Below are 27,946 nucleotides of genomic sequence, written 5' to 3' on the forward strand. Positions count from 1 at the left end.
GAGTTGGGAAGCCTTGCAGAGGGCTCTAGATTTATTGGAACACTGGGCAATCAGCAATGGCATGAAGTTCAACAAAGCTAAACACTGAGTTCTGCACCTGGGACAGTGCAATGCCTTTGCCAATGGCTATTCAATGACTTTCCTGCTACTAGTTTTGCTGTAGCATCTAATATTTTAATATGCTGGTTATATTTGTACTATTATTGGGAAATTGGTAAAATCAAATGATGGAGCATTTCAAGAGTTTAACATTCTGCACATGTTAGCATCTTCATGTAGTAGATAGGTACTTTGTATTCTATTAGCTTCAGCTTTTAGCTATAAACTTCTAATTACTTGGATATGATTTGCTGAAATATGCCTGTGATATCATGCTGTGAGAAGTAACATTACACAGATGGATAGTAAGTAATATATCCCAGCTAGATACCACTTGAAAGGCAAAAGAGCTTCTCTTTCTGGGAAACCAATACATTTGTTTTTCAAAACTTAGGAATGAATATTGCTGTAAGGGTAATATGCATGGTTAAAGTATATTTCAAGGATTTAAAACATTTTGAACTCAGCTGGAAAAGACCCTTTTCAGTAACCTAATCAAATATATCAGTGCTTTTTTTTTATTGCTTTTAAATATAACTCCTAGACTTAATCATTATTAAGACAGCTAACACTTTCCTGTGAAGTCTGCAGTCTCAGATTTTACCTCAAATCTTCAAAAAATCCTTCAAAATGAGACATTGTACACTTCCTTTCTCTTTCACCTCTTGTTGTTCCCATGGAAATAAGTGGGAGGCATTATTTTCAGAGCAACCTACCTCCATAGGTATATATCTCCATATACATGTGCATATATTTACTTAAACAGTGACAGTTCTTTATCATTGCATTTCAGTATAATTTCTGGAAGATTAGAAAAAATAAATCACATAGCTATCAATAGACTGTAAGAAGTACATCTTTCAAAGTGAAGTATGTGATTCTTGCGCTTTTTTTTTTTGTTCATTTGTTTTTTGTTTATTGTTTTGTTTTTTTTTTTCTTTCTTTTTTTTTTTTTTGTATGTTTGGGGTTTTTTTGGCTTATTGTACTCTGGAAGTGGATGGGCATACATCTAAATTACACATAAACAAAAAACCTGTGATACTGTAAACAGTAGATGGACACATTAAGCAGATAGGTTTTCCTTTTAAAACAGATAAAGGGAGAATTTTTATCTTATAAAGCCGCTTCATGTAATATGTAAACTATTACAGACAGTTTTGAACTAAAACCATATATAAAAGTTAGAGGTTTTGATACAAAGTATAGTTTTTTCGGTCCTTGATTTTAAATAAAATCTGTTTTGGCATGTCTTGAGATATATTTCATTGGTGATAAAAGTGCACAATTTACCTGCTTTCATTATGTAAATAAACATAGCAGTTTGATATCTCTACTAAGATCTCTAAGGTGAAATGCCTGACTATTACTAAAATAAGAATAAAAAGCATGAAATTAGCATTAAAGCAATCATAATTTCATTCTTCAATGGGACTTGCAAAGGATACTGAGAAGTCTAGCTGAGTAACAGCAATCAGACAATACAGTCCTATAGTAACTTTCATAAAGAACCCCTGGTTGCTCCTCAAATTAGCACAATTCAAAACAATTTTAAGTAATTTTTTTCACAGTAGCTATATTTTAAAATAGCTCTCTGAGAGTTTTTTATAAAAAAAGTTGTACTTATGTAGAACAATATTCAGTGAAATCGCCATCCTCAACAGTGCCCATGGTAGACCCCAATAAATTAATATTTTCTCTAACAACAGTTAATTAATAAGATGAAGGCATGTTAGATTAAATACTTGTGAGAAAAGAGCACAATTTCATGAAGAATCAATGAAAACTGAAACAAATAAACAAGTAAAAAACAAAGTCAGTCTCCAGCTTTCCTGCAGGCCTGCTTCAGGTGCTGGAATGCGGCTATAATGTCTCCCTGAAGATGTTCCATCCATCTAATCATCTTTGTGGCCTTCCAACAGCTTGATGTCCTTCTTGTGTTCGGGATCCCAGAACTGGATCTACTACAGTACTCCAAGTGGGGTGTCATGAGAGCAGAGCAGAGGGGCAGAATCACCTCCCTCAACCTGCTGACTACACTTCTCTTAAAACAACCCAGCATACAGTTGGCCTTCTGGGCTGCAAGTACACACTGATGGTCGTGTTGAGTCTTTTATCCACCAGCATTCCTAAATCCTCCTTCTCAGGGCTGATTTCAAGCCATTTTCTCATCAGGCCTGCTCTCAAGACATTAAGGTTGTATCATTAGCTATAAAGCAGTCCCTGTACTATTTTGATTCGTACCATCATATCACTCCAAATGACAAAGAACTTTTTTTCACCACAATTTTCAGTATGACTGTTTCCACCTATGATTTTCGCTTTAGTACTTCGTTGATAACATGGGATGGAAGGTAACTAACACTGCGCATAACACAATTCATGGAGGAAACAAAGCAAGCTATAGTTTATTAATGGCATTATTGCTACTCATAAAAAATACACTGAAAATAAAATAACCAAAATGGAAGTTGTAAAAAATAATAATTTCCAACAGCATTTCTCAACATCCAAACTGAAAGCCAAATAGAAAATGATGGCAAAATTTTCATTCTTATTTAATATCAAAGGTAAAAAAAAAAAAAAATTGACATTTTTGCTACCTTATAAATAATGAAATAAAAGTTCAGAAGTTGTGCACAACACCTTTGGTGACCTCTACATGTGGATGGCTTAACATTTTATTAATTACCAGTATTATAGATGTCACAATATACAATATTCCAAGCCTGAAGACTATAGCCTTGAATGAAGCAGCTTTGCAGCAAATAAATGTTAATTACTTTAAAATATATTAAGACTAATAATACATATGTATTGGGGATAGAAGATCCTCTTATTTTTGGAGTGGCTTTTTATTTATTTATTTATTTATTTATTTATTTATCATTATTTATTTATTTATTTATTATTTAGTCCTGTTTTGTTTTGCTTTGTTTTTGCTTTCGTTTTTCTTTGTTTGGTTTGCTATATCTGCCCTGAGGATTTCCAATTAGTGGTACATAGTACTCTGAAAAATAGCTTTCTTCTTCAACATTTTATGAATCAAAATGTATTTCTTATGTGTCCTCATCATGCTTCAGCATGAGGCTAAATATGACAGCCTAAACTGTCCATTGTTTAGTGGAACTAAACAATGTGGATTATATCTTATTTTCATTTCTTGTGGCAAAGTTGACAGAATGGTGTAGAAATGCACAAGTATAAGCACATAACATTTCAGTAATTAGAAGATGTATGCCATATCAGTCAGTTTCTACTGAGACAGATCATCTTTGCCTTTCTGCTTCCCATTTGCTCACTGCTTTCCACTGATGAGTTACAGTTAAACCTTACTTTGGAAAAGGAAAACAAAACAAACAAAAAAAAAAACAAAAAAAAACGACTTTTACAGAGTTCAATTTTATCTGTGCACAGTCTTGTAAGGCATGAGAATAGTCACATTCAGCTTTCCCGACACTAGGAAAACAGGAAAGGTTTCCTCTAGTAGAATAAGTAAGTCCATTCTACTTTCAAGCACATTCTATTTTCAAAAACCTACAAACATTAGTAGGACATTAGTATTGTTGTGGTGTAAGAGTTTCAAGCTATATTACCTATTTTATGATTTTATAGGCAGTAAGGAATGCAGACATCACATCTATATCAAAAATCATTGACTAGCAGTCCATGGCATTGTTTTTGTGAAAGAAGAATCATCGTGGAAAAAAATCAGTAATATACTTTCTGATATTGGATGTGTGGTCTGCTGCAAGAGGGCAGAATTAGGACTACAAGTATTAATTTTGGTCTTCATAATTGTAGGATGGAGCAAAGATATGTACCTCATGTGATGAATAAGAATGAAGAATCGGCAATAGTGGACATGAAGACTGAGATACTTAGTAAGTTCTTTGACTCTGTCTTCACTGCAAATCAGGATTCCCATGCCTCTCAAGTCTTTGAACCTCTACGCAAGAGTTGGGGAAGCAAACCCCTTCCCATTGTAAGAGAAGAGCAGATTTGAGACCACTTACTTAACAAAACTGAATGCATATATAAAAGAGTTTATAATAGAATTTAAATTTTAAAAGTTTTTATCATAGGTAACACTAGAGCTATAATTTAATTTCAGAACAGTGTTTTTGTAATTAACACTTCACAGAATGGATTTTTCATAAATGTTAAAATAAACGATCTGCATTTATATCATGTCAGCATAAGCTTTAATATTTGATGAGCATCAAGAGCTGGTTATGAATTCCATGACCTTCTGCCTAGCACATCTAGAGGTCACCTCTACTTGCATGACCTCAATTATATGGAATAAGAATTTTAATGTTAGGAATCAAATTAAATGCACTGTATAAATTTGTAACTTCTGTCTTGTTATCCAAGTCAACAGTACACACAGTCCTGATCCATTTTACATGGTTACATTCTATGTCAGTGTATGAAAAGTTTCTCATTTCCTATTGTAAATCTTTCCTACAATCATTGTGCTTACTTGCATTTTAATGTTAATCTCAAACTTTGATTTCTATGAATATTTTATACACACTTATGTGGTTTTCACTAAAACTTTGTTCATAAATTTTCTTAACCTATCTTAAGGCACAGAAGACAGATGGGTATCCAACTGAATGCGTACTTCAAAGCTGTCATTACGTATCTGAACTGTAGCCTACATATTTCACTATAAACATAATTTATGCTTTATTATTATTATTATTATTATTATTATTATTATTATTATTATTATTATTATTATTATTTCATTTCTTAACTGTTAAAGGTCTGTTAAAGTTCATCTAAGATGAAAACAGAGATTAACTGGCAGAAAATAAATTTATGCCAACAGATCATTGTCATACATTTGATTTGTTACTGATTACTAAATTTCCCCTGTTGAGTACTGTCTTCACCTCTCCCATACATTGCAGTTTCACATGATGACTTCTTGCCAGGATATAACTTGATGTCTAATGTTAACCTTACAAGGAAAGAGAAAGCCAACTTTTCCAAAGAAGCAGCTCACATCTTATTTGAAAAACTGTGAATCCAGAGGAGATGAAATAAACTAGATAAGTTTTCTACTGTTTGCATATGTAGGTGGCTAAAAGCATACTCATTTGGTCAGTATTGAAGAGCTGTACTTTTAATCATTTTTGTTGTTGTTTCTTGAAGTATAACCTTCACGTGGTTGCAGAATGCTATTTTGCTCTGTTACTGGTAAAAAAGCATTATTATCCATCAGATAAAGAAAACAGAATTTGAGAGGCATATCTGCAATTAGTGTCTTATTTATAAAATACTAATAAGCACAGTTTATTTATTGTCCCACAAGTCCCCCTTTGCAGAAAATAAATAAATAAATAAATAAATAAATAATGTAAATTTTCATTTCTGTAATGTATACAATCCATGTATCTTACAACACTTCATAGTTATTCTGATCTAAAAGATCTTCTTTGTTACTTTGGAAGAAGAAGGAGAAGAAGAAATAAAAAATTACTGTAGTCTCAAATGATAGTTTGAACAGCACTTAAGTTTCTGTTTTCTGTTAAAGATCTCTGATAAAAAACAACAAGAGAAATAATTTAGATTTCTTATATAGATTTTGGAATCAGGTCCTTCCCATGTCCATATACCTTCTTCATACCAAATACGGGAATGTTCAACTAGAAGTTCAAACACTAAGATCTCAAATTTGTTGTCAGCAGTGCTGTTGGAAATTTGTAAAAATTGAGATCTTCCAGGTAAAGAAAAGAGTCTTTAAACAAATACATGAAACTCATGTTACTTTGCATTGAACTGTTCATTAATTTGTGAGCTCAAAGGTAAACCTGCATTCTCATGTATATGTACTTTGACAGGATTCAGAAAAACAAACAGAAAGGCCTATGATGAGCTACATAGTTGGAAATGCTTGAGGAAATGGCACTAGCACTCCATACTATCTGTTTTGGCAGACTTTGGTGCTAACAGAAGTGGTTTTGACAGTGCCATATGTTTAGAAATAAAGCAGTTCTCAGGGATGACAGGTGACACTTCTCTGGAGAAGTTGATGCTTGAGAATTATTCAATAAGAAAGTTGCCAAATAGGGTTTTCTGGAGTATTTGAAATGTGGATTTGTGTAAGCAAAAATGGGAGAGAGATTTATGTAAGATAGCTGAGAAAGTATAAAATTCTCTACAAAGGTCCTTTGCAAATGCTATACTTCTGTTTCAGAAGGATAAGAGTATATGGTACAGTGAATTGTAACAAGAATAATTCATTTGCTAAATTACAGACATTAAATTTTCTGATGCTCCATCTAAAGAGTGAATAGCCTTGAATCTAATGCCTTCTTAAGACAAATAAATTATTTAGCAATTATCCAGATGAAAAAACGTGCCAAAAATTTTTTAAATGTTGTTAATACACTAGTTTTCAGCATAAAATTATATTAAATGTTGTTAATACACTAGTTTTCAGCATAAAATGGTGATAACAGGTAGAAAATATTTTAGAATTATGTTCAACATTTTAATAACATCCAAGTTGCACTAGCTAGAATTGTAAACATAATACTTTGTCAGTACAGGAAAACTTGAGTCAGTGAATCAATAGCCTCATGTTCTAATAACTTTATGTTATCATAGAAAAAAAAATATTTTCCTTAAATCTAACCTAAACCTACCCTCTTTGATCTTGTAGCCATTTAGCTTTGTTCTGTCACCACACAACGTGCTCAGGAATTGCACCCTTTCTTTCCTGTATTTCACTGTTAAAATACTGAAAGTCTGCTATCAGGACACGCTGGAGCCTTCTCCAGGCCTTGAAACCCCAGCTTCCTTAGCCTGTACCCACAGAGGAGGTGTTCCAGCCCTCTGATAATTTTTGTGGCCCACCTCTGGACCCACTCCAACAGCCTGATGTCCTTCTTGTGCTGGGGACCCCAGAACTGGACACAGTTCTACAGGTGGTGGTCTCATGAGAGCAGAGTAAAGGGGCAGAAAAATCTCCCTCAACCCTCTCTGGTTATGATTCTCTTGATCTAAGCCAGAATACTGTTGGCCTTCTGGGATGCAAATGCACATTGCTGGCTTATTTTGAGTCTTTCATCAACTAGCATTCCCAGATCTTTCTCCTCAGGACTCCTCTCAAGCCATTCTCTGCCCAGCCTGTTTTTGTACTTGGATTTGCCTTGACCCAGGTGCAGGATTATGCACTTAGCCTTTTTGAACTTCACAAGGTTGACACAGGACCACCTCTCAAGCCTGTCCAGATCCCTCTGGATGGCATCCTTTCCCTCTAGCGTGTCAACTGCAGCACTCAGCTTGGTGTCGTCTGTGAACTTGCTGAGGACACACTGGATCTCACTGTCCATGCTGCCTGCAAAGTTGTTAAATAGCACTGGTCCCAGCACCAATCTCTGAGGAATGCCACTCATCACTGTTTTACACTTAGACATTGAACTGTTGACCTCCACACTCTGAGTGCAAGCATCCAGCCAATTCCTTATTCAGCAAGTGGTCTATCCAACAAATCCATTTTTCTCCTCTTTGTTTACCAGGATATAATGCAGCAGAGTATCAAATACCTTGCGCAAGTCTAGGTAGATGATATCAGTTGCTATTCTCTTATCCACTAACTCTGTATTCCATGATTTTCTATTTGTTAGAGAAAAAATAGAATAATCTTAATTAGGTAAACAGAAGTGAGAAAACTACTACTCCAGGGGGTTGAGTAATGTGCTTATGCATAAGCTGATAAAGTATGACACAATGCTAAAGGAGTAGTAAAAATAAAATGCTGTTATTTTCAATATGAGGTAATACTTCAGTGAACTAAGCTCTTCACCTGAAATAAAAGATTTTCTAGTTCAGATTCATGCTCTTTTTGATCTAAGGCAGTATTTGGAGCCTCTGCTACCTGCTCATCAGAACACTTATTAAGTGTTTCTACTCAAAGTTTACTTAAGATCTGAATAATTTGAATTTCATCAGAATTGTGTCTCTTTGAGTAATCTTGTCTGATGAAAGTTCTAAGAACATCTTAACTAGCTTTTGCAGATAAGATTGCTAAATTACGTAAAAAATAACTTACTTTCATAGTGACACTTCATGATTTTCTGTGAGAATAAGTGATGGAGTTTCTAGATGCAGAATCACTAGGAACAGAACGGAAATTTGGCTGACAAAGTGTTCAGTTTTGGAGCAACAACTGCTGTTTCAAACAGAATACTGGGAAGCTGTGTTCCATGCTGAATCATCTTCCTTGCAAAAAGGAAAAAGTGCAAACTTTCTAGAAATACTTTATTTCAACTAAACTGCAAGGTATACCTACATCAGCTCTTTAGCAGATGATTCCATTTCCCGTGACTACTGCGTTTTGTCATTACAGAAAGTCTAGAGATGGCAAACTCACTGTAGAAAAATCTACAGGTGGCAAAAAGAATCGAGGTTTTTAGCAGTCAGACAGGAACAGCGCATTCCCAAGACTCGGGATCAGCTACAGCAGGGAATAGGGTCTTAAATAGATGTAACAAACACTGATTACTCTTCTTGGGACCTGAAATCCTGATACTGACACTTCTCTGTCATGTGAATATCCACTGAAATGACATTTCAGTCCCTGCAGGACCTGGCTGTGTGGAACAAAGGACTAAGATTTTTCTTCATATGTTGTCACTTAGCCAGGTATAAAGGGCAAGATTACACTGGACAAGAGCATATTTTAAAGCTCTTTGGCATTTCAGTAATTCAATATCTATAACAGCTTACAATCTGGTTACTTGTTTTTCATTTTCTGCCTACTGAAATCCTTCCTGATGCTTACATTTTATTTCTTTAATTCAAGACTTTAGAAGGAAGTTCTCTTTCTTTAAAAGAGTTGTGAGAAATATGCAAGTCCATATGTTTGATGATGAAGTGAGAGACAGAAATTGTGTGTGAAACACAGAATCAACAAAAAATCTTCCAAATTCTTTGCAGTAAAAATGAGTGAAGAACAGGAAGCTCTTGCAAAGCTTCTGTCACTCTATATGTCTGTAATATTACAGTTTCTGTGAAAAAGGGGAAAAGGAATAAAGAAAAAAGATTTATCATAAGGCAATTTGCTGTATAGTGGCATTGAAAGGCCAAGATATCCAAAGAGTGAGAATCATGAAGTTCGATGGCAATATATCAGTAAGAGAACACAGCAGCAAAAAACACTTGAGCTGACAGTTTCCTGCTGAGAGAGAATTCTGCTAACAGAAAATTTGGTTTGCAAGAAGGAGAAAAATAACTCCAGGACCTGAAAGGCAAACCTTTCAGAGTTTCTCTAAACCAGTCATTCTGAGACCATAAGATGGCATACTGGGAGACACCGCAGAAAATAAAGTAACTTGAGCAGCAACAGCAAGACTTTGGAAAATACTCTTTCTTGGGTGTTCTTGGAAAGCATTAAAGTACGGTGAAATATGGACAAGTATGCACTCCCTAGAACTGCAGCCCATGCAAGCTGAAGCTAAAAGAGTAGCCTGTTTTCAATATCAACGAAGAGCTTGACTCTAAACATTTAGGTTTCATGGTTTAATCTAATATAGTTAACTATATACCTTTTTACTAGAAATTTTTGGATCCTTCCTTTGCTATGTATCAGCAAATACATGAAAAAAGAAGTGAATTTATACTTCTGTCTACTGAAGAGAGGAAATTTACCTGTACTGTTAGATATAGAAGAAAGAATTTGGGTATCAGTGTCTGAAACTGACTAATAAATGTCTTGTCTGGTCTCAATTAATTACTAGAAAATATATGCTGACATCCTGTTTCTAAGTATTTTTTATGGTTGTGATAAACAGGCTGTAAAGTGTGATAGCACTGAAGCATCTCGTTAAGTTACAAATAACAGGGCATTTTAAACTTCAGTGAGACTAGAAAACTACCAGCTGGACATACATAAAGACAGTTCTTACTATAACAATGAGATGTTTTTTATGTATAAAGAAGTGAATGAGAATTTTGATTTCAGCTTTGTTTGTTATAAATACCAGGAAGCGTGAACACCACTTATGAAGTTATGAAAAAATATTCCACTGCATCTTACTACAACTTAGTTGAAGGTGCATTGAAGCAAATAACGGGTAACAACAAAGCCTATGATGTGTCCAGTCAAACAATTGGAAAATCTTACTACACATTATAGAATCTTCATCATATTGCCTGTGATTTTGAAAGGGAGACACTGTGGTACTTTATGTGAGCCACATGGAGCAGAAAGTCTACCAGATAGAGACAAATTTCCATTACAACCTGGTATATATTCTGGAGTGCATACTTGGGTTCTGAAACTTACTGGACATATGCCATGTTATTAAAAAAAAAAATAAAAAAAAAAAAGCTGAATGAATGTTTACATTGATCTGATAACACAAAAATGCTGCACTTAGAGGACTATGTTTATTTTCTGTGACAGCTGTTCAGCTGTTCATAGGCAAAACATCTTCTGAACCTACCAAAATGTTGTAAAGGAGGTTACATCATGGATATTTGTAGAAAAAGAACATGTAGTCACATGAGAATAAAGTCAGGCATCTCTTTTTCTATTGGTTAAAGAAAACATGCACAAAAATGAGGTTTAATTTTTTTAGAAAAGTGAAAATTTAGTATTATCATTCAGAGATTTTCTAGGTAGTAGAATGTATTTTTATGTACAGAGATGTCTTATAAAGTTAGAATATCAATCTTACTATTTTTAAACCACAAGGGAAAAAACAATAACAGAAGAAATCATTATCACAGCAACATTTTTTCTGTACTATGATTTGTGAATGAATGCCATGTTTGCTGGTTTGATCTGTGTTAGATGCATGTCACCTGGGCTTGGAAAAAAATTGAGATGTTTCCTAACATTGATCTGGGTCAGGAAGACAAAGGGTCTAGAGATCGGGCAAATCATTAAATAAGATGGGCAAGTCCAGTTAATTAGTTTTATTGCCTTATTAAAATAACAAGTATTTATCATAAGTGAATATTACACCAACGTAATTGGTTTTGTTAATGTAAATGTTCACATTCCATGGATAGAACTAGTTTATGTCACTGATTCCCCCAAGGGTAGACTGCTTATTCACTGACTTAGTCATAGCAGTTGGTGAGTTGCATGAAGATTATTGTAATGAGAACACTCACAAAGCAGAAAAAACAAAATGGGTGAATGTGCCACAGTTTGACCTCTAATAATCTCAGAGATGATAGTTTAATCTATTAAGACTGTCTTGAGGGAGATCATGCGGCATGTATGGGGCAATTGGAGGATCAGGTCTAACCAGCATAGGTTTGCGAAGGGCAGGTCCTGCTTGACCAAACTAATCTCCTTCTACGATCGTGTGACTTGTCTGTTGGACAAGGGAAAGGCTGCTGATGTAGTGTACCTAGACATCAGCAAAGCCTTTGACATTGTCTCCCAAACTTCTCCTGCAGAAGCTGGCAGCCCATGGCTTGGACAGGCACACTCTTGTCTGAGTAAAGAACTGGCTGAAGGGCCAGGCCCAGAGAATGGTGCTGAATGGAGCTAAATCCAACTGGCAACCAGTCACAAGTGGCGTTCCCTGGGGGTTGGTGCTAGGGCCTGTCCTCTTCAATATCTTTATTGATGACCTGGATGAGGGGATTGTGTGCACACTCATTAAGTTTGCAGATGACACCAAGTTGGCTGGAAGTGTCAATCTGCCTGGAGGTAGTGAGGCCCTACAGAAAGATCTGGACAGGCTGGATAGCTGGGCTGAAGCCAATGGGATGAGGTTCTACAAAATCAAATGTCACATGTCCTGCACTTTGGCCAAAACCACCCCAGGCAATGCTACAAGCTCAGAGCAAAGTGTATGGAAGACTGTGTAGAGGGAATAGACCTGGGGGTATTGATTGATGTTTGGCTGAAGTTGAGCCAGCAGTGTGCCCAGGTGGCTATGAAAGCCAATGGCATCCTGGGTTGCATAACAGTGTTGCTAGAAGAAACAGGGAAGTGATTGTCCCCTGTACTCAGCTCTGGTGGGGCCACACCTCAAGTACTGCGTGGTTTTGGGCCCCTCACTGCAAGAAAGACATTGATGCCCTGGAGCATGTTCAAAAAAGGGCAACAAAGCTGGTGAGGGGTCTGGAACACAGGCCTTATGAAGAACGACTGAAGGAGATGAGATTTTTCAGTCTGGAGAAGAGGAGGCCCAGGGTAGATCTTATTACTCTCCATAACTACCTGAAGGGAGAATGTAGTGAGCTGAAAGCTGGCCTGTTTTCTTGAGTAACTGGTGATAGGATTAGAGGGAATGGCTTCAAGCTGTGCCAGGGGAGATTTAGGCTACACAATAGGAAAAACTACTTCCCTGAAAGAATGGTCAGGCAGTGGAATTGGCTGCCCAGGGAGGGTGTGGAGTCATAGACTCTGGAGTTGTTCAAGGATCATTTGGATGTTGCGTTGAGGGACTTGGTTTAGTGAGAGCTATTGGTGATGGGTAGATGGTTGGACTAGATGATTTTGTAGGTCCTTTCCAACCTTGGTGATTTTATGATTCTGTGAATCTAGTGTTTCAGAATTTGTCTCTGCTTGTAATCCAGCCCTTTGCAGGCTAACTTATCTCCTACCATCTATCAGCCTTTCTCCCTACTTTAATAGAACAGATTTAAGCTACTTAAAGTTCTTAAAACTGATTACCTCTAACAAATATAGTACAGATATTGAAAAATGGAGGAAAAATAAAACAAAACAAAACAACAAACAAACAAACAGAAACCACTACCACCAACAAAAAAAAAAACAACACCAGGATGAAAGACCAGATTAGCATCTACATTAATACAAGACTAATCTTGTATTAATCTGTTTTGACAGGAATTTCCATAGTATTCCATCACAGTAATGTTAGCAAATCAGTCATCTGCTCCAGGTAGCATTTAAGTAATCCAGAGTCAATTGAGTTTCCTTGAAGCACAGATGAAGACTGATTTATACAATAATTTCCATAGTCCCCAGGAATGTGAAAGTCTATTGTTCATACCAGCCCAAATGTTTATGCTGGCACCAGATTTTCTTGTATATGCAGTGGGTAATGGCAAATATGGGCTTGCTTGCTTAGTTTTCTCAGTAAGTCCTCACTGCTTCTTTATTTAGTTTTATGCATTTAGCTCCCACCAGCTGAGGCATTGTGAAAATCAAAACATTTTTTCCTGTAGTCATCCCTCTCTTCCTTTTTCCCAATACAGAAAATGCTACATGTTTTATTCATTTTCTGTTCCCTCGTTATTTATACCATGCTTTCTTCTCAACAGGGAATAACTTCTATAATAGCTAGGACTGTGACTGAAGGCTGTATATTCTGGGGCCTTTTTTTTTTTTTTTTTTTGTGTGTGTGTGTGTGTGTGTGTGTGTGTGTATGTTGTTTTTCTTTCTTTCTACTGAGTTATTCTTTCATTTTTCATGTTCAGTATCACTGTTTTCCAGATTCATAACAGTGTCCATGCTCTGAGATATTTAGCTTCTAAGCTTACAGTATCCAGCTCATAGAGTGTAACTTATTTTCTTTCTTTTCTTAGCATCATTCTTTTTTATTTACAGGTATTAATGTCTGAAATCACAGAACTGTATTCCAAGCTTTTAAACATAGCAGAATGAATGAAACAAGTTATAATGTATTAAAAATCACGCAACCAGTACAGAAACTTTTTTTTTTCTTTTTTAATGGGATGTTGAGTTAGCCTTATAAGCTAACAGAAGTCACTCTCATAACAAGGAACATTAATACAGCATTGGAACAAAGCCTGAACTGTTTAGATAGGTAGAGTCAGATTGACAACCCCAACAGATCCCAGAGTTCAATTTGTCCTTTCTTGTTTTCTGCTGGGTATATTGTTTCCCCATGCTTCTGTTATATTACTTCTTCATTTTTACAAATACATCATCAATAATAGTAGCATTGTCAAGCACAGCTAGAAGTGTGTGAGAGAACCAAATTTAATGAAGTCTTTTAGTCTGAACACACAATGTGTGCCCCTGCATGTGTGTGTATGAATAAATATAGATGAAAGCTTAGTATTGTGACACATGATTACCAAAGCCTTAATTGTGTTTCGTTGTAAAGGAATAGGGCATGACACACATAGACAACATTTACGCAATATTCTGTCCTCTTCCATTGGTATCTCATTCTACAGAGCTTGAGTACATTACATGTCTTACATGGCGAATATTAATTTGATGTGTTTTTTGACTGTGAATGCTGAATTTATAACCTGAGAAGGCACAAGGTCTGTTGCCTAACAATATGGGCACAAAGGCAAGTGTTACATATTTACTGCTGTTGGTGAAGTGAATAGATTTGAAGCAAGGTAACCTCTGCATTCCTAAATTTATACGATTAACTTAAAGGAGGCATTTTTGTTAAAAAAAAAAAAAAAAAGAAAAAAAAAGAAAAAAAAGAAAAAGAAAAAGAAAAGAAAAGAAAAGAAAAAGAAAAAGAAAAGAAAAAGAAAAGAAAAAGAAAAGAAAGAAAAAGAAAAAGAAAAGAAAAGAAAAAGAAAAAAGAAAAAAGGAAAAGAAAAAGAAAAAGAAAAAGGAAAAAGAAAAGGAAAAAGAAAAGGAAAAAAGAAAGAACTCTGATTGTCTCAGACTATTTCATTTGTAGAGCAAAGATGGTTTTGGTTCTCACACCTGAAAAGCTGATACCTAAAATATGCCTTAAAAGTATACAGGTATGATGAGACTGCAGGTTTTAATTTATTTCTACAAGCATATATATTAAAAGTAAGGTCAAGTTTTTAGAAGCAAACAGAGAAATACATAGAGATCCCCAAAAAGACAGGATCTGTGTGAATACATACTTGAAATGACACTAGAATTTTTATTGTCACATATTAACATTAGAAAGTCATTTATCTCCCTTTTAAAATCATTCCTATGTACAAAGTATTATTAATTTAACACCATGTTTGACATTTATCTTTATTGTCCATGTAAACTTTTGGGGTTTATTTTCATTCTAGTATTATATTCAATTTATTTTTATTAACACTAAGAAAAATAAAGAGGCATTTTTCTGGTCTGACTTTTCAGTATATTAGCTACAGTATTTTTTAGTAGTTGATTCAAACACATTAAATGTTTTGTTTTATGACAAGATATAATAAAAAAAGCCTAACAGTTCATACTTCTGCATATGCAACTAGAGACTGTTTAATTCATGTGCAGCACATTCTTTTTTCTCTCAGCCTTCCCAAATGCATGAAGAAGACAAAGCTGCTGCTGACTGTCTCCATAGAGACTCCATGACAGTATCACAAGAAAACATTTTTACTTCAGTACCTAATGGATTTGCCTCCTGAGCAAAACCACTCAATAAGGGAAGTGCCAAAAATAGAAAAACCATTCATTACAGTGTTGCAGCTCATTGTGATCTGCACTGGCTTGGCCTGTGAAAAGTGTTTTAGTACAGTTTATAAATGCTGGGGAAAAAAAAAATGTATCTACATATGTATTTTTCAAATCTGCCTTCTTTGCCAAATTCACGGCGTTTTTTGTTCACATTTTGCTTAAGTAACATAAAAGAGCAACCTATTTCTGTCAATGGACATAGGAAAATAAGTATTTCAATTGACCCTGAAAATGAACATAGTTAAACAAACAAACAAATAAACTAAAGAAAGCTAAACAAAAATTAAAGAAAACAATAGCAACACGATGAAAATTTGGACAGTTATTCTGAATAATCTAAAAGGTAACAGTGGGAAGGTTTTTTGTTTCAGAAAGTAGATTTGGAAATATAGTGATGACTGCTATCAACGCTATGTCTTCTAAACTAGAGTCTGTGTGGGAATTCAAGTCTATCCAGAAGTCAGAGCGGCAATTTATCTTCAGAAAGTCAGAGGCAGTTCATATAATCCTAATATTTTTCACTACTTTAAATACTCAAACGTTTAAAATACATTCATTACGATTGAGATGTTTTCCTTATTAAATATTTATACTCCCTCTCCAAATTGCAATGTTGAGTTACGTAGCATGTATTAACATGGAATGGATTGATATAGTAAATATTACAACATTATATATACATATAAAAGAATAAAATAAAATAAAATAAAAACAACTATACCCACCAATATAATTCAATCTACTTAAAACTAATTCTTTGAGACTATCTTATTTGGAAATTTTGGGTTTTAACATAGTGGATAAATGCTAAGTCTTTGATATATCAATTTATTATTTTTAAGGAATTTCAGGGAGATAGACATTGTGAACTTGTATTTCTGTAGTTAAAATAAATATCAATAAGCAATGCCACCTAAGTGATCTGCAGCTCACCTGATTTTTGGTTAAATGCAGTGATATCAAAAGAGGACAGGTAGTAACTTTAATTCTTCTGTTACCACTGAGGTTGCACATCACTCTATTCACTCCAGCTCTCTCTCCTGGATAAGAACAGATTTCCAGGAGTCTTTTGATTAAACAAACAAAGAAACAAATCAAATTTGTCACATCATCATCAATTTAAAATTTCTGAGATGAATTTCTCACATGACATTTACAAAAAGCTCCACTCCTTTCTACAATGTAAAAAAATGTACTAGGTCCAGCTTTCTCATGGGGCAACTCAAAGACACAAAAAATAATCTTTCAAATTTTCCAATTATTTTAGAACAAATATAGACAATAACACCTATAAAAAATAAATATCTATCTAGATAGATAGATAGACGGGTAATAGATAAAAATGCTAAATAATAAGATTTCCCATAAGATTGAACTATTTGTTAAGCTATCTAAAAGCAGATAACAAAAAACAATACCAGCAGGACTACTTTTCAAATAAATTCCTATTTAATCCTTTTGTGACAGCTGTGTCTTCAAGTGACAGTAATCTTAAAATGTATATGAAACCTTACCTTTGCACTGGCTATGATCACTTTTAGACAAAATCTAGAGGGATCTTATCTAGAAAAATTTACTAGCATATATCTTGAATCCTATTAAATATTTTCAAATAGAAAAATGTATCATGAATACGGCAAATTTAAAATCAAAATCAAATAATTCAATTTAAATTCTGTTATTCTTGAAATTGTTTTTATAATTGTTTTCCAGAGAACTAAAAAAGGATAAAAATTATGTAATAAACAGAGCAAAAAAGAAAGTTAATGAAGATTTTGCATTTCACTTAAAGTTGAATTACACTGATATTTAATTTAAGATGTATATTCTTCACTCTAATTCTGATTTTAATAGCAGAATATTTATTTGTGTGGGATGTCTGATTTCCCTTTTTCTAAAATGTGCTCTTTCAGACAACATGATTTTTCAAACTTTGAAGCTGAGAATTACATCGCTATATACTATATTACTAGAATTTTTTTTCTGATATTTTAAAAAACATTATTTCTCCTACTGTATAGATAGTTAGGGAATGAAATTGGCTTATCAGGAGTCTAAGGATTCTCTGTCCCTGGAGATATTTAAAATTCAGCTGGGCAATGCCCTGAGCAATCTCTTGTAGTTAATGCCACTTTGAATAAGGAGGGTGGGCTGGGTGAGATAATCTTTAGAGTTTAATTCCATCATCTTTCATTCTGAGTTTCTGTGATTTCTTCCAAATAAACAACTTTCTGTTGATAAATTTTATCAAAGGGGGAATGAGAAAATAAATTTGTTTGTTGTGGGGCAGAACATGAAAACTCTTGTCATCTCTGTGTGAAAAAAGAAACACAGCTTCTTGACAGAAGAAAGCCATAGCCAGTTGATGATTCTTTTCCTGTATTTCATCATGGTGTGGCCTCACATTGAATACTGTTTTCAGTACTTGATTCCAAAATTAAATATAGGTATATTAATGTACTTGAAAGCATCCAGAGAAAGCAACAAAGTGCACAATGGGATTGGAGGGCATGTCTTGTGAGTAGAAGCTGAGAATGGTTGTAGTGTCTAGTTCAGGGAAAAAAAAAAAAAAAAAAAGAGGCTAAGAGGCAATTTCATCTCTCTCTACAACTTCCTGAGGAGGTGGAATGGAAAGGTGGGTACTGATGTGCTCTCCCTCGTAACCAGCAATAGAGCAAAGCTGCGCCAGAGGAGGATCAGACTAGAAATTAGGAAAAAAATGTATCAAGTGTAAAGGTGCCTGAACACCTGAAGAGGCTTCCTAGGGAGGTGGTTGATGCCCCTTTCCTGTCAGTATTAAAGATACATTTGGAAAATGCTGTCATTAATATGCTCATAGTCATAGCTTAGGTGCATGCTCAATTGACTTCCTCCTGCTTACCTGTGATCTTTTACTGTCTTGATGAGATTTTGATTGCTATCAGTACTGAGCAAGGCTGAAAAAAGACGTTGGGTGAGAGTGGAGGGGAGCATAATTTCATAATTTCTATATTTTCTACTGTAAATGTCAATAGTTATATGGACATAAACTACGTTTTTAAAGATGATGTTTCTAAGGCTACCTCAAGATAAAATACTTTTAAATTATTCTGAATGCATGCTGTTGAAAGTTGTACTATTCTGAAAAAAATATTTGGGGTTGTGCCACTCAAAAAATGACGACTGTTATCAATTTAGACATCTCACATCCATCATATTGTATTTACTCTTCATGATACGTGCTGTAAGTATAATTGTGTCATTTGAATAAATTTGTATAAAAATTGTATTCAGTATGAACGAGGACAGAAGTGATAATTACACAAGATCATGCTTAATCACTTATTTTAATAATGAATTCTCCTTATTCTAGACTAATTACTACTAATAAGTTATGGCTGGAAACACTGGATGGATGGAAAGCCAGCTCTTTGATGTCCAATCTTTTCTACTGGAATAATACAATTTATCTCAGGGTCTTACTAATATATACTTTTTTTTTTTTTTTAACATTTATGTATATATATCCACTCAGCTCACTTTTTGAAATAAAAACTCCTATGCTTTTATGTGTTTATATGTTGGAGTTATCTTAACTAAACTGATAAACAGAATAACAAGTAACCTATCACTGTGTCAGTGCATGAGAAAAAATCTAGGATGGACATGGATAATAAAGAGATATGAAAATAGACAATAAGAAAGCAAAGATGAGCAAACACAGAAGGACATATTTTCTAAAACCTTTATGGCTTTGGCTAAATTACAGGAATTACAGTAGATGGCCATTATGTTTTCCAGTAAATTGATTTTTTTTTCAGTGAGAGAATTTTCTTCTCTTTCCTGACTGTATCATCCAAATGCAGCCTTATGCCAAAATAATATTTTCAATAAATTTGTGACTGACCTTATTGGAAAGCAACATCTGGGCAGCTTGTTATTTGACATGAAATTTCCGGGTAAGAAATAGAGATGGAGGAAGTAACTCATTTTTTCCCCAAAATAAATAAATAAATAAATAAAAATGAACAGCACTTGTACATTATCAAAATCAAATTCGTTCAAAACTAAATAGCTTTTTTTTATGATTGGCAAAGCTTCCACTGTAACCTTAATTTGCAATTTAATAAATATGTTTTATATGAATACTTAAATGAGAATATACTTGTATTCTTAGGACGTTTCATACACTGATTGAATGATTTCTTAAGTAAATTTATTTCTCATAATAACAGTATTCCTGGTAGACCAGTAAGAGAAGAATCCAAGTTATTTGTGATTTTCCCTCAACATTCTTTGCTGTGGTATTTTAACCTTGGCTAGTCAACAGGTGCCCACTAGGCTGCTCTTTCATCCTGATTCTCAGCAATACAAATGGAAAAAATATGATGAAAAGCATGCGTAGGTTGAAATTAGGACAAGGCTGAGCTAAGATCACTCACCAGTTATTGCCACACACTGACGGGTTTTAACTTGGAGAAAATCAATTTTCTTATAATTTAATAAAAAAGAAGGATGGTGAGAAATAAAAGCAAAGTAAAAACACTCTCACCACTCCCCTTGTTCACAGGCTTGACTTCACTCTCAGTTCTTCTATCTATCTCTTCCCATCAACAACTAGCACCACAAGGTGGGATATGTGCGTTACAGTCATTTCATAACATTGTCTCTGCACTTTCTTCCTCATACTTCCCATCCCCATCTCCAGCTTAGGGGACATCACACAGGATACAGTCCTTCACAGACTACTCCAGTGTGAACTTTCTCACAGGCTTCTCTTCTTTAAAAGCTATGGCAGCATGTGTATGTGTCCATACCACAGTGTGAAATCCTTCAAGAGACCATTTGGGGTCTTTCATGGACACCAGATCCTACCAGAAGACCTGCTCCAGCATGGGTTCCTTTCCATGGACTGAAGCCTCCTTCAGGTCATGATCACCTGATCACCTGCTGTGGGATCTACCACGGGCTACAGTAAGGACTTTGCTTCCATGTGGTCCTCCGTATACTACAGGAGGACAATCTGCCTCATCATGGTCTTACCTACAGGCTGCAAAAGGATCTCTGCTCTATCTTCGTCTCTCAACTTGTTGTCTGTAGAGTTCTTTCACACATTTTTCTAATTAACTCCTATCTCTCACAGCTACTGTACAGATTTTTTAAAATTATTTTTTATTTTTTATCTTTTTAGCTTCATAAAAGCATGTTAACACAGAGTGGGAATCAGTATCATGTACTGGTTCAGCTTTGGCAAATGGACTGTCTGTATCTGTTATGGTGAAGCTCCTAGTCTCTTCTCAGAGAGGAGAGAGGTCACAATCCTACCAGTAAGATCTGATGTTTAACTGCCCCAGCATATAGTAAAAATGATCTAAACTGAAAAAATGTATGATCATTCAATAAAAAGAAAAAGAAATAGGAATTAATTTTCAAACCAAAAGTAAGTTTTGATGCTGGATTCAAGCAACTAGATTAAATGTGTTTTTTTTGTAAAAATGAGTAGGTAAGTATAATGAAATGTCAGAATGATAAGTTATATCCCTCCTGACTCTTAGGAAAATAACACATAGTGTGCGAGGAAAATCAAATTTCAGTTAAACTGAAATAAAAGAGAACTTTACAAAGTGAAAAATAACTTTACTCCAAACTGAATCTGAAGTCATCTAACAGTCAAGTATTTATTACCTGCAATCACAGAAGATCCAAGATATTCATTTTCTGTATATTATAAATGATTGTGTTCTATTAATAATCTAACTAAAATAAATCAGGGAAGGGGCAGGAAAGTAGACCTTTATTTAGCAACTCAAAAAGCCTTTCTTTCATTGTATGTAAAATGCTTATTACTCCCTTGAATCCTTGATTTTTTGGGCAGATCTTCTCATGTTACTTTCTATTTTGCACCATGATGCTTACCCGTGTTGATTTTGCCATTAAAGTCTGAGATGAAATAGAGAGAAAAACATTTTGAAAAATCATTATTAATTTTTAAAGAATTGGCTTTTCTAAGTTGATATTTTCAGATTGCATTAGATAGTGCAGGCTGGGAAACACTGCTTTGGCTATTATCATTACCATCTACTAGTCTTAAATAAATGTGTTTGAAATCGCTCTTGTTGTTGTTATTGTTGTTTGTTTGTTTGTTTGTCAATCAATTATATGCCCATTTTCTTTCAAAAAGAAAACAGTTTTATAATAAATGTTGAAAACATTTGAAAATGTTGAAAACAACTGGAATTCAGTATTTCCTAATAGATTTCTGGCAGTATGGAATATTTTGGATACAGTTTTATCTTTCAAACTTCAAAAAACAATCTGTGTCTATTAAAAATTTAGGTCTGTCTTCCAGCTAGAGTGATAGTCTGAGTCTATAGTGATCCTTACTCAGTATAGCTGAAACAGATGCTTATTCAGCAAGTTTAGTGAAGAGGGAAAAAAAAAACAACAACAAACCAGCACCAACAAAAACCCACTAGCTTTTGTAATTCAAATGACACAGAAAATATCCGGAGGCACAGAAGTTCGCAAAGTGGATCTGATCAAAAATTTAACATGAGCCAGGACTGTGATCTTGCAGCTGGGAAAGCAAATGTTATCCTGAGCTCCATCAGAAGAGGGGTGGCCAGCAGGGACAGGGAGGTGACTGTCCCTCTCTGCCCTTGTTATGCCCCATCTGGAGTACTGTGTCCAGGTCTGGGGATCCCAAGACAAGAAATACAGGGAGCTGTTGAAAACGGTTCAGAGGAGGTCCACAGAGATGATCAGAGGGCTGGAGCACCTCCCCTGTGAAGACAGGTTGAGGAAAGTGGGCTTGTTTGGCCTGGAGAAAAGAAGGCTGAAGGGCGACCTCATTGCAGCCTTCCAGTACTTGAAGAGAAGTACTAGAAGCAGGAGAGGAGTTTACTCTTTGAAAGGGTAGATAACAGCAGGACAAGGGGAAATAGTTTTAAGTTGAAGGACAGAAGATTTAGGTTGGATATCAAGGGGAAGTTCTTTACTATGAGAGTGGTGAGGTGCTGACTGAAGCAAAGAAGTAAAGAAGGCAAACAGGAACTCTGCCTTCTGTGTCCCTCAATATGAGGGCACCCACCTTATTCAGAAGGGGCCCCAGAATTCTCTAGTTTTCCTTTTGCTATCAACATACTTTATAAAGTCTTTGTTGTTGTCCAGGGTTGTAGTCTTAGTTATTACACTGTTACTTCCACACAAGATCCTGATCTCCACTATGTCATGGTCTCTGCAGTCTAGGCTGCCCCCAGCCTTCCCATCCTAACAAGACCTTTTTGTTTGTAATACTAAGGTTCAACAGCATTCCTTTCTTCATTGGCTTCTCTGCTACCTGTATCGGGAAGTTATCTTCAACACACTCCAGTAGTCTCCTGAACTGCTTACACACATACAAAACTAAATTCTGCAACTCTTTACACAAAATCCTGAATTTCAAGCTTCCCATTCTAGGACAAGTAACAACAATTAGACCAGAAAAGACTGGATGGAAAACTCTCAGAAAAGGTTGTCTCTGTAAGGCAGAAAAGACTCCTAGCATAGAGGTGCCTAAAACGGAATTCAGTTTTTTATGTTACACACTAAGAAAAGTCATTATAAATCTGCTGAAACACAGATAAAGTTACAACAGAATTATATAATTTTCAGTTATGTACTTAAGCTCAACATTGCAGCTGAGAAAAATCTAATGGTGCTACACAGATTCTGCTTGAGATTCCCTGTGCGTGAGAATTGGATGAGAAACTCTGAACAATGAAAAGTTCTCTAGTTCTGATCTCTTAGAGGTATGCTTACTCATATTAAAGCATATGTTGAATAACTTTTGAACATATCATAAGATTGGTAATGGGTAAATATTTTATCTGATTAAAACAGAAAAATTGCATTAAGAATGGTGTGCTTTGTTTTTGGAGGGACTGAATTAAAAGTATACTGTCTTTTCACAGTATAGACTTGAGAATTTGCAAAGAGACACTTAGCTTTTGAGTTCTGATAGAATCACTCTAATACTTTCCTTACCCATGTCTCTTGAATATCATACTAATTTAATTCTCCCTACCTTTCATTCTTGTCAAAATCATTTCAGTTTCTTTGCATGGAGTTTGTTGGACTGGAAGTAGTATCTTGAATTCAAGGTTTTCACTTCCCTCATCACATTATGTTGCCATACTGATTTTACCTTCGTTACTCTCCTAAATTGATGTTTCATCACAAAGTTCCTATGGATCATCATAATTATTCAAGAACATTTGCACTCTAATCAACTAATTACCTCTCCTACTTTTATGTCAGCAGGCACCATTCAGCAATATTAAAACACTGGTGTTCTATTAGCACTGTTTTTTTTTTCACAGATCCAAAAGACAGTATCATATGATGTTCTACAATGAAAATTAACTCCAGCCCACTCAAATATGGTACAGATATGAAAGACTTACCACCAAAAAGCCCCTTTCTTATCATCTATTAACTGAATATTCAAAAGGCTAACTCTGAACAGAAAGGGTTTTTCAGTTCTTTTATTTATTTACTTTTTTGTTTTGTTTTGTTTTTCAGTTGTGGGCTTCTGGCTTTTTTTGCTTAGTTTTTATCTGATCCTGAAAGTTTAGTGCAATTAGATCACTGACTATTTGTGGAATTGTTTATCAAATGTAGTATATTGTTTATTATTAAGAAATTAATCAGTTAAGGATTCCATTGTTTTATCTCCATCTGCATAGACATTTTAAATTGAGATTTAAGAAAGACATTAATAACCAGAAATCATGTATGTGGCAAGGTTAATAAGTAACACAGGCTATAGAAATTTATGCATGCAGTAAACAGGGAATTCTTCTCACCTTAAAAACAAAAACAAAACAAAACAAACATCAACAACAAAAACAAAAATCCACTCCCTCTACACTGTCTTACTACATTTTAAAATCATTACTCCAAAATCAGACAACTTTTCTGATGCATGCTGTGCAGCTAATTAAACTGTTTTACAGTACTTCCTTTCTTTCCAGTTTTCATCCAAGTCTTTGATGATGAAAGTACTTTCTTTCTCCAGACTACAAGCACAGCTTCAAATAAAAAAAACAAACAACAAAACAAAAAGCACACCAGCAATTAAAAATCTCCATGCTTAAACTAGAATATCTACAGATGTTTTAAGACTGCATATCATTTCATTTCTAAACTTACCTGTTGGAGGGAGAAAGGCACCAGTCTTTATCTCTTGCAAGAAAAAGCCTCAAGGAATTATACAGTTCCACATACTTTTCAAAAGCTCATGAAATCAACAAGAAGTAGTCAAACAGCTCTGTAATATTAGTTAATATCCCTTCCATTTTTATTAGTTGGCAATACAAAAGAAAGGATGGAATCTTGAAATTCTTCATAAAATTTGCATTAATTCCTGGAAATTGCTGCTGTATTTCTGTCTATGCAATGCAACATTTTAAAGTTATTTATGTGCAAAATATCAAAAAAACCATTCTGGCAATCAATTTAGTGTATCTTTCCCACTCTCTCAATTACTTACGGATTTTACTTTAGGCATGCCTCCAAAGAAATAAAAGTATTTTAATAGTTGTCAGGACATACTTCAATATTATGCTTTAGAAGTGCTTGCCTATATACTAGAATACTATAACCTCCCTTCCTCCCTTTCTCCCTTCCTTCCCTTTTTTTTTGGTGATGCACAGAAACAGGCTGCCCAGGGATGAGGTGGGGACATCATCACTGCAGATCTTAAAGGAAAGCATAGATTTCACACTGAGTAACATGGTCACAGGCACAGCTATGGGCTATTGTTGGACTCCATGGTCTCACTTGTTTTTCTAAGTTTAATGCTTCTATGATTCACAATTTAAGAAATTTGAAACAATGGACTAACTCTAAAATTCCTAGTGCAATTATTCAGATTTCCTATCACTCAATGGTGTGTGACAGATCACTCAGTTACATTTTCTGGCAATTTTCTCTTCTTCCTACTCTACTAGTATTTAGCCCTGAAATTTTGCCAGGCTTGTACATATTATTTTTTGAACTATAGAAGTGCAAACACCAAATGTTGAATTTCAGGTTTTCTAATAATAACTAGCACAGGAGTTGTATTTCTTATTTAAGATAATAATCTTTATATTCACCTTGCTCTTCCGCCATATAAGACAGTCTGTGGCAGTAGAATTCCACTTTATCCAGCTCAGGAAAGAGTCTTTGCATGTGTCATTCTTTTTAAATTAGTGCAGTTACAGTAATCAAAATGTTATCAAGTTATTACTGACAAATAACCAAGCAAGAAGAAATACTGGCATCTTACTCATCAATGATCTCACCAAATCTAGAACTTCTGTTCATACAGTTATGCACCATTATTCACTGTTAAACATAATTATCCACAGAAATGGTTAAGGGAGTGGAGCATGCACTTCTGTATTCACTTCTGGGCTTCCAGAAGAGCAACATGTACATGAAAGTACTGGAAAGAGTCCAGAGAAAGGCCATAATGGTATTTAAAGATCTAAAACATCTCTCCTCTGAGGAAAAACTGAGATGAAGATGGGACTATTCACACAGATGACTTGTAGTGATCTTAACCAGTGTGTATAAATATCTGAAGGGAGCGAAAAAAGATGAGAGACCCATGCTCTTCTTGGTTTTTGGTAACAGAAGAAGATGTAATGGAGAAAAAACTAAAATGCAGGAAATTCCATCAGAACACAGGAAAGCACTTACTCTGTGAGGGTGATCAAAGACAGGCATGTGAAGTGATGGTAAGTTCCCAGAGAAACGGTGGAGTATTCCTGGAGACACTCAAAGCTCAACTGGATGTAAAGCTGCTCTAGGTGCCCTTGATAGAGCAGAAGTGTTGGACTAAGTGACCTTCAGAAGTCCCCAAGTCTTCTATGGCTGTGTTTCTTGAACTGATTCTTTCATTACTTTCCCATCCCTACTGTACCTGTACTTAGTCCAATCTTTGATTGTCTTCAGGTACTAGCTAAATGTCACTGACACTTTGTTACAGAGAGCCTTTTGATTCATATGAGGATACACCGAGATATAAAATTTAATACGAATTTGTGTTTTTACTCTTCATAATGAATTGAATTATATCTTGCAATTAGTCTTGAAAAGAGGCAGCCTAGAACTATCAGAGTCTGAAAGAATTTGATGTCAGGGTAACTGCTGTATAAAGCACTACAGTTCAGTTTCTAGTATTCCTTAGTGTGTCGTTCTTGTGGGTTTTTTTTCCTCACCCTCTCTGGACTCTCTCCATAGGTGACAACTGATAGTCTTTGAAGCACATGTCACTGTTGATCTGAGTACTTACCACCTTTCAGATAAATGAAAGCCCAAGTGCAGGAAGCCTGCAATTACTTCAGCCCAGTTCTTGTTCACTTGTCAGAAGCAGGGTAAGCACTATCAATGATTAATTGGAGAAATATATCTTATGTTAAACTGTCAAGGAGTCATTGTTTTATAGTGAACAATTCTAACACTTTCTTTTACGCATACAGCTTAAAGATGTTGTGGCATAAGAAAAGAATTTCTGCTGTCATACACAGCATTAATACTATATATTCATCTCTCATTTCTATACAATTTGAGATTCTGAAGACAAGAATAACAGAAAACAAACAAACAAACAAACAAAAAAACTATAAAGATGAGATTATCATACTTAAACTGGATTTAAAATCAGATTCCTGATTTTCAGGAATGGTGGGTGGATCATCTTTTGAAGCTGGTCTCAACAATAAAATTAGATTGCTTATTCTTTTTTTTTCCTGTGATTTTATGATTTTCTCTAGACTTGCACAGAGTACTACAAAGAGATAATGAACACCAAGTTTTATAAATAAATAAAATACAAAATATGCATCTCTAAACATATTAGCTGTATATTATACCTAATATATATATACTTATATATGTAAATACGTTTGTATATTTACACATAAAAATATCTGTAAGTATTAAATGCCATATCAGCATTACTATTCTTGATGATAACGAGAACTGAGTCTAATCTGGAAGTCTGTGTGGTAGATCATTCCTTTCTGTGTCCATTTCTGTACTTGTCTAAATCACCTTATGTCTTTTGGGGACTTCCAGATTTCTTAGCAACAGGCTGAGACAGTGATAACATTTTCCCTGGGCAAACAGTGGAATTGCCAATTGCTGGTGACAGATATTTTGAAAATACATAAGTAACATTTACTTTCACTGCATTTTTCCCACTAGTATCTTAGGAAGTAAAAGTAATTCTGTTTCAGTTGTGTAGGATTATTCTGTTGAAATTTTCATAAACAAGAACAAAAAGAACACTATCATTATGCACTGAACCAGTAAGTAGCTAAAGGTGACAATTTCCTGGATGTAGTGGAATTCCAGGGTCACAGTCTGAACCAATGCATGAGCTATGAGCGTACATGAGTGCCTGGAGCAGCAGGGGGGTCTAGAGCCACCTAAATACCATGCACGGGTTCCCCCCTTTTCTCTTC

This window comes from Coturnix japonica, chromosome 2 (genome assembly GCF_001577835.2).
Source record: "Coturnix japonica isolate 7356 chromosome 2, Coturnix japonica 2.1, whole genome shotgun sequence".
Classification (NCBI taxonomy): domain Eukaryota; kingdom Metazoa; phylum Chordata; class Aves; order Galliformes; family Phasianidae; genus Coturnix; species Coturnix japonica.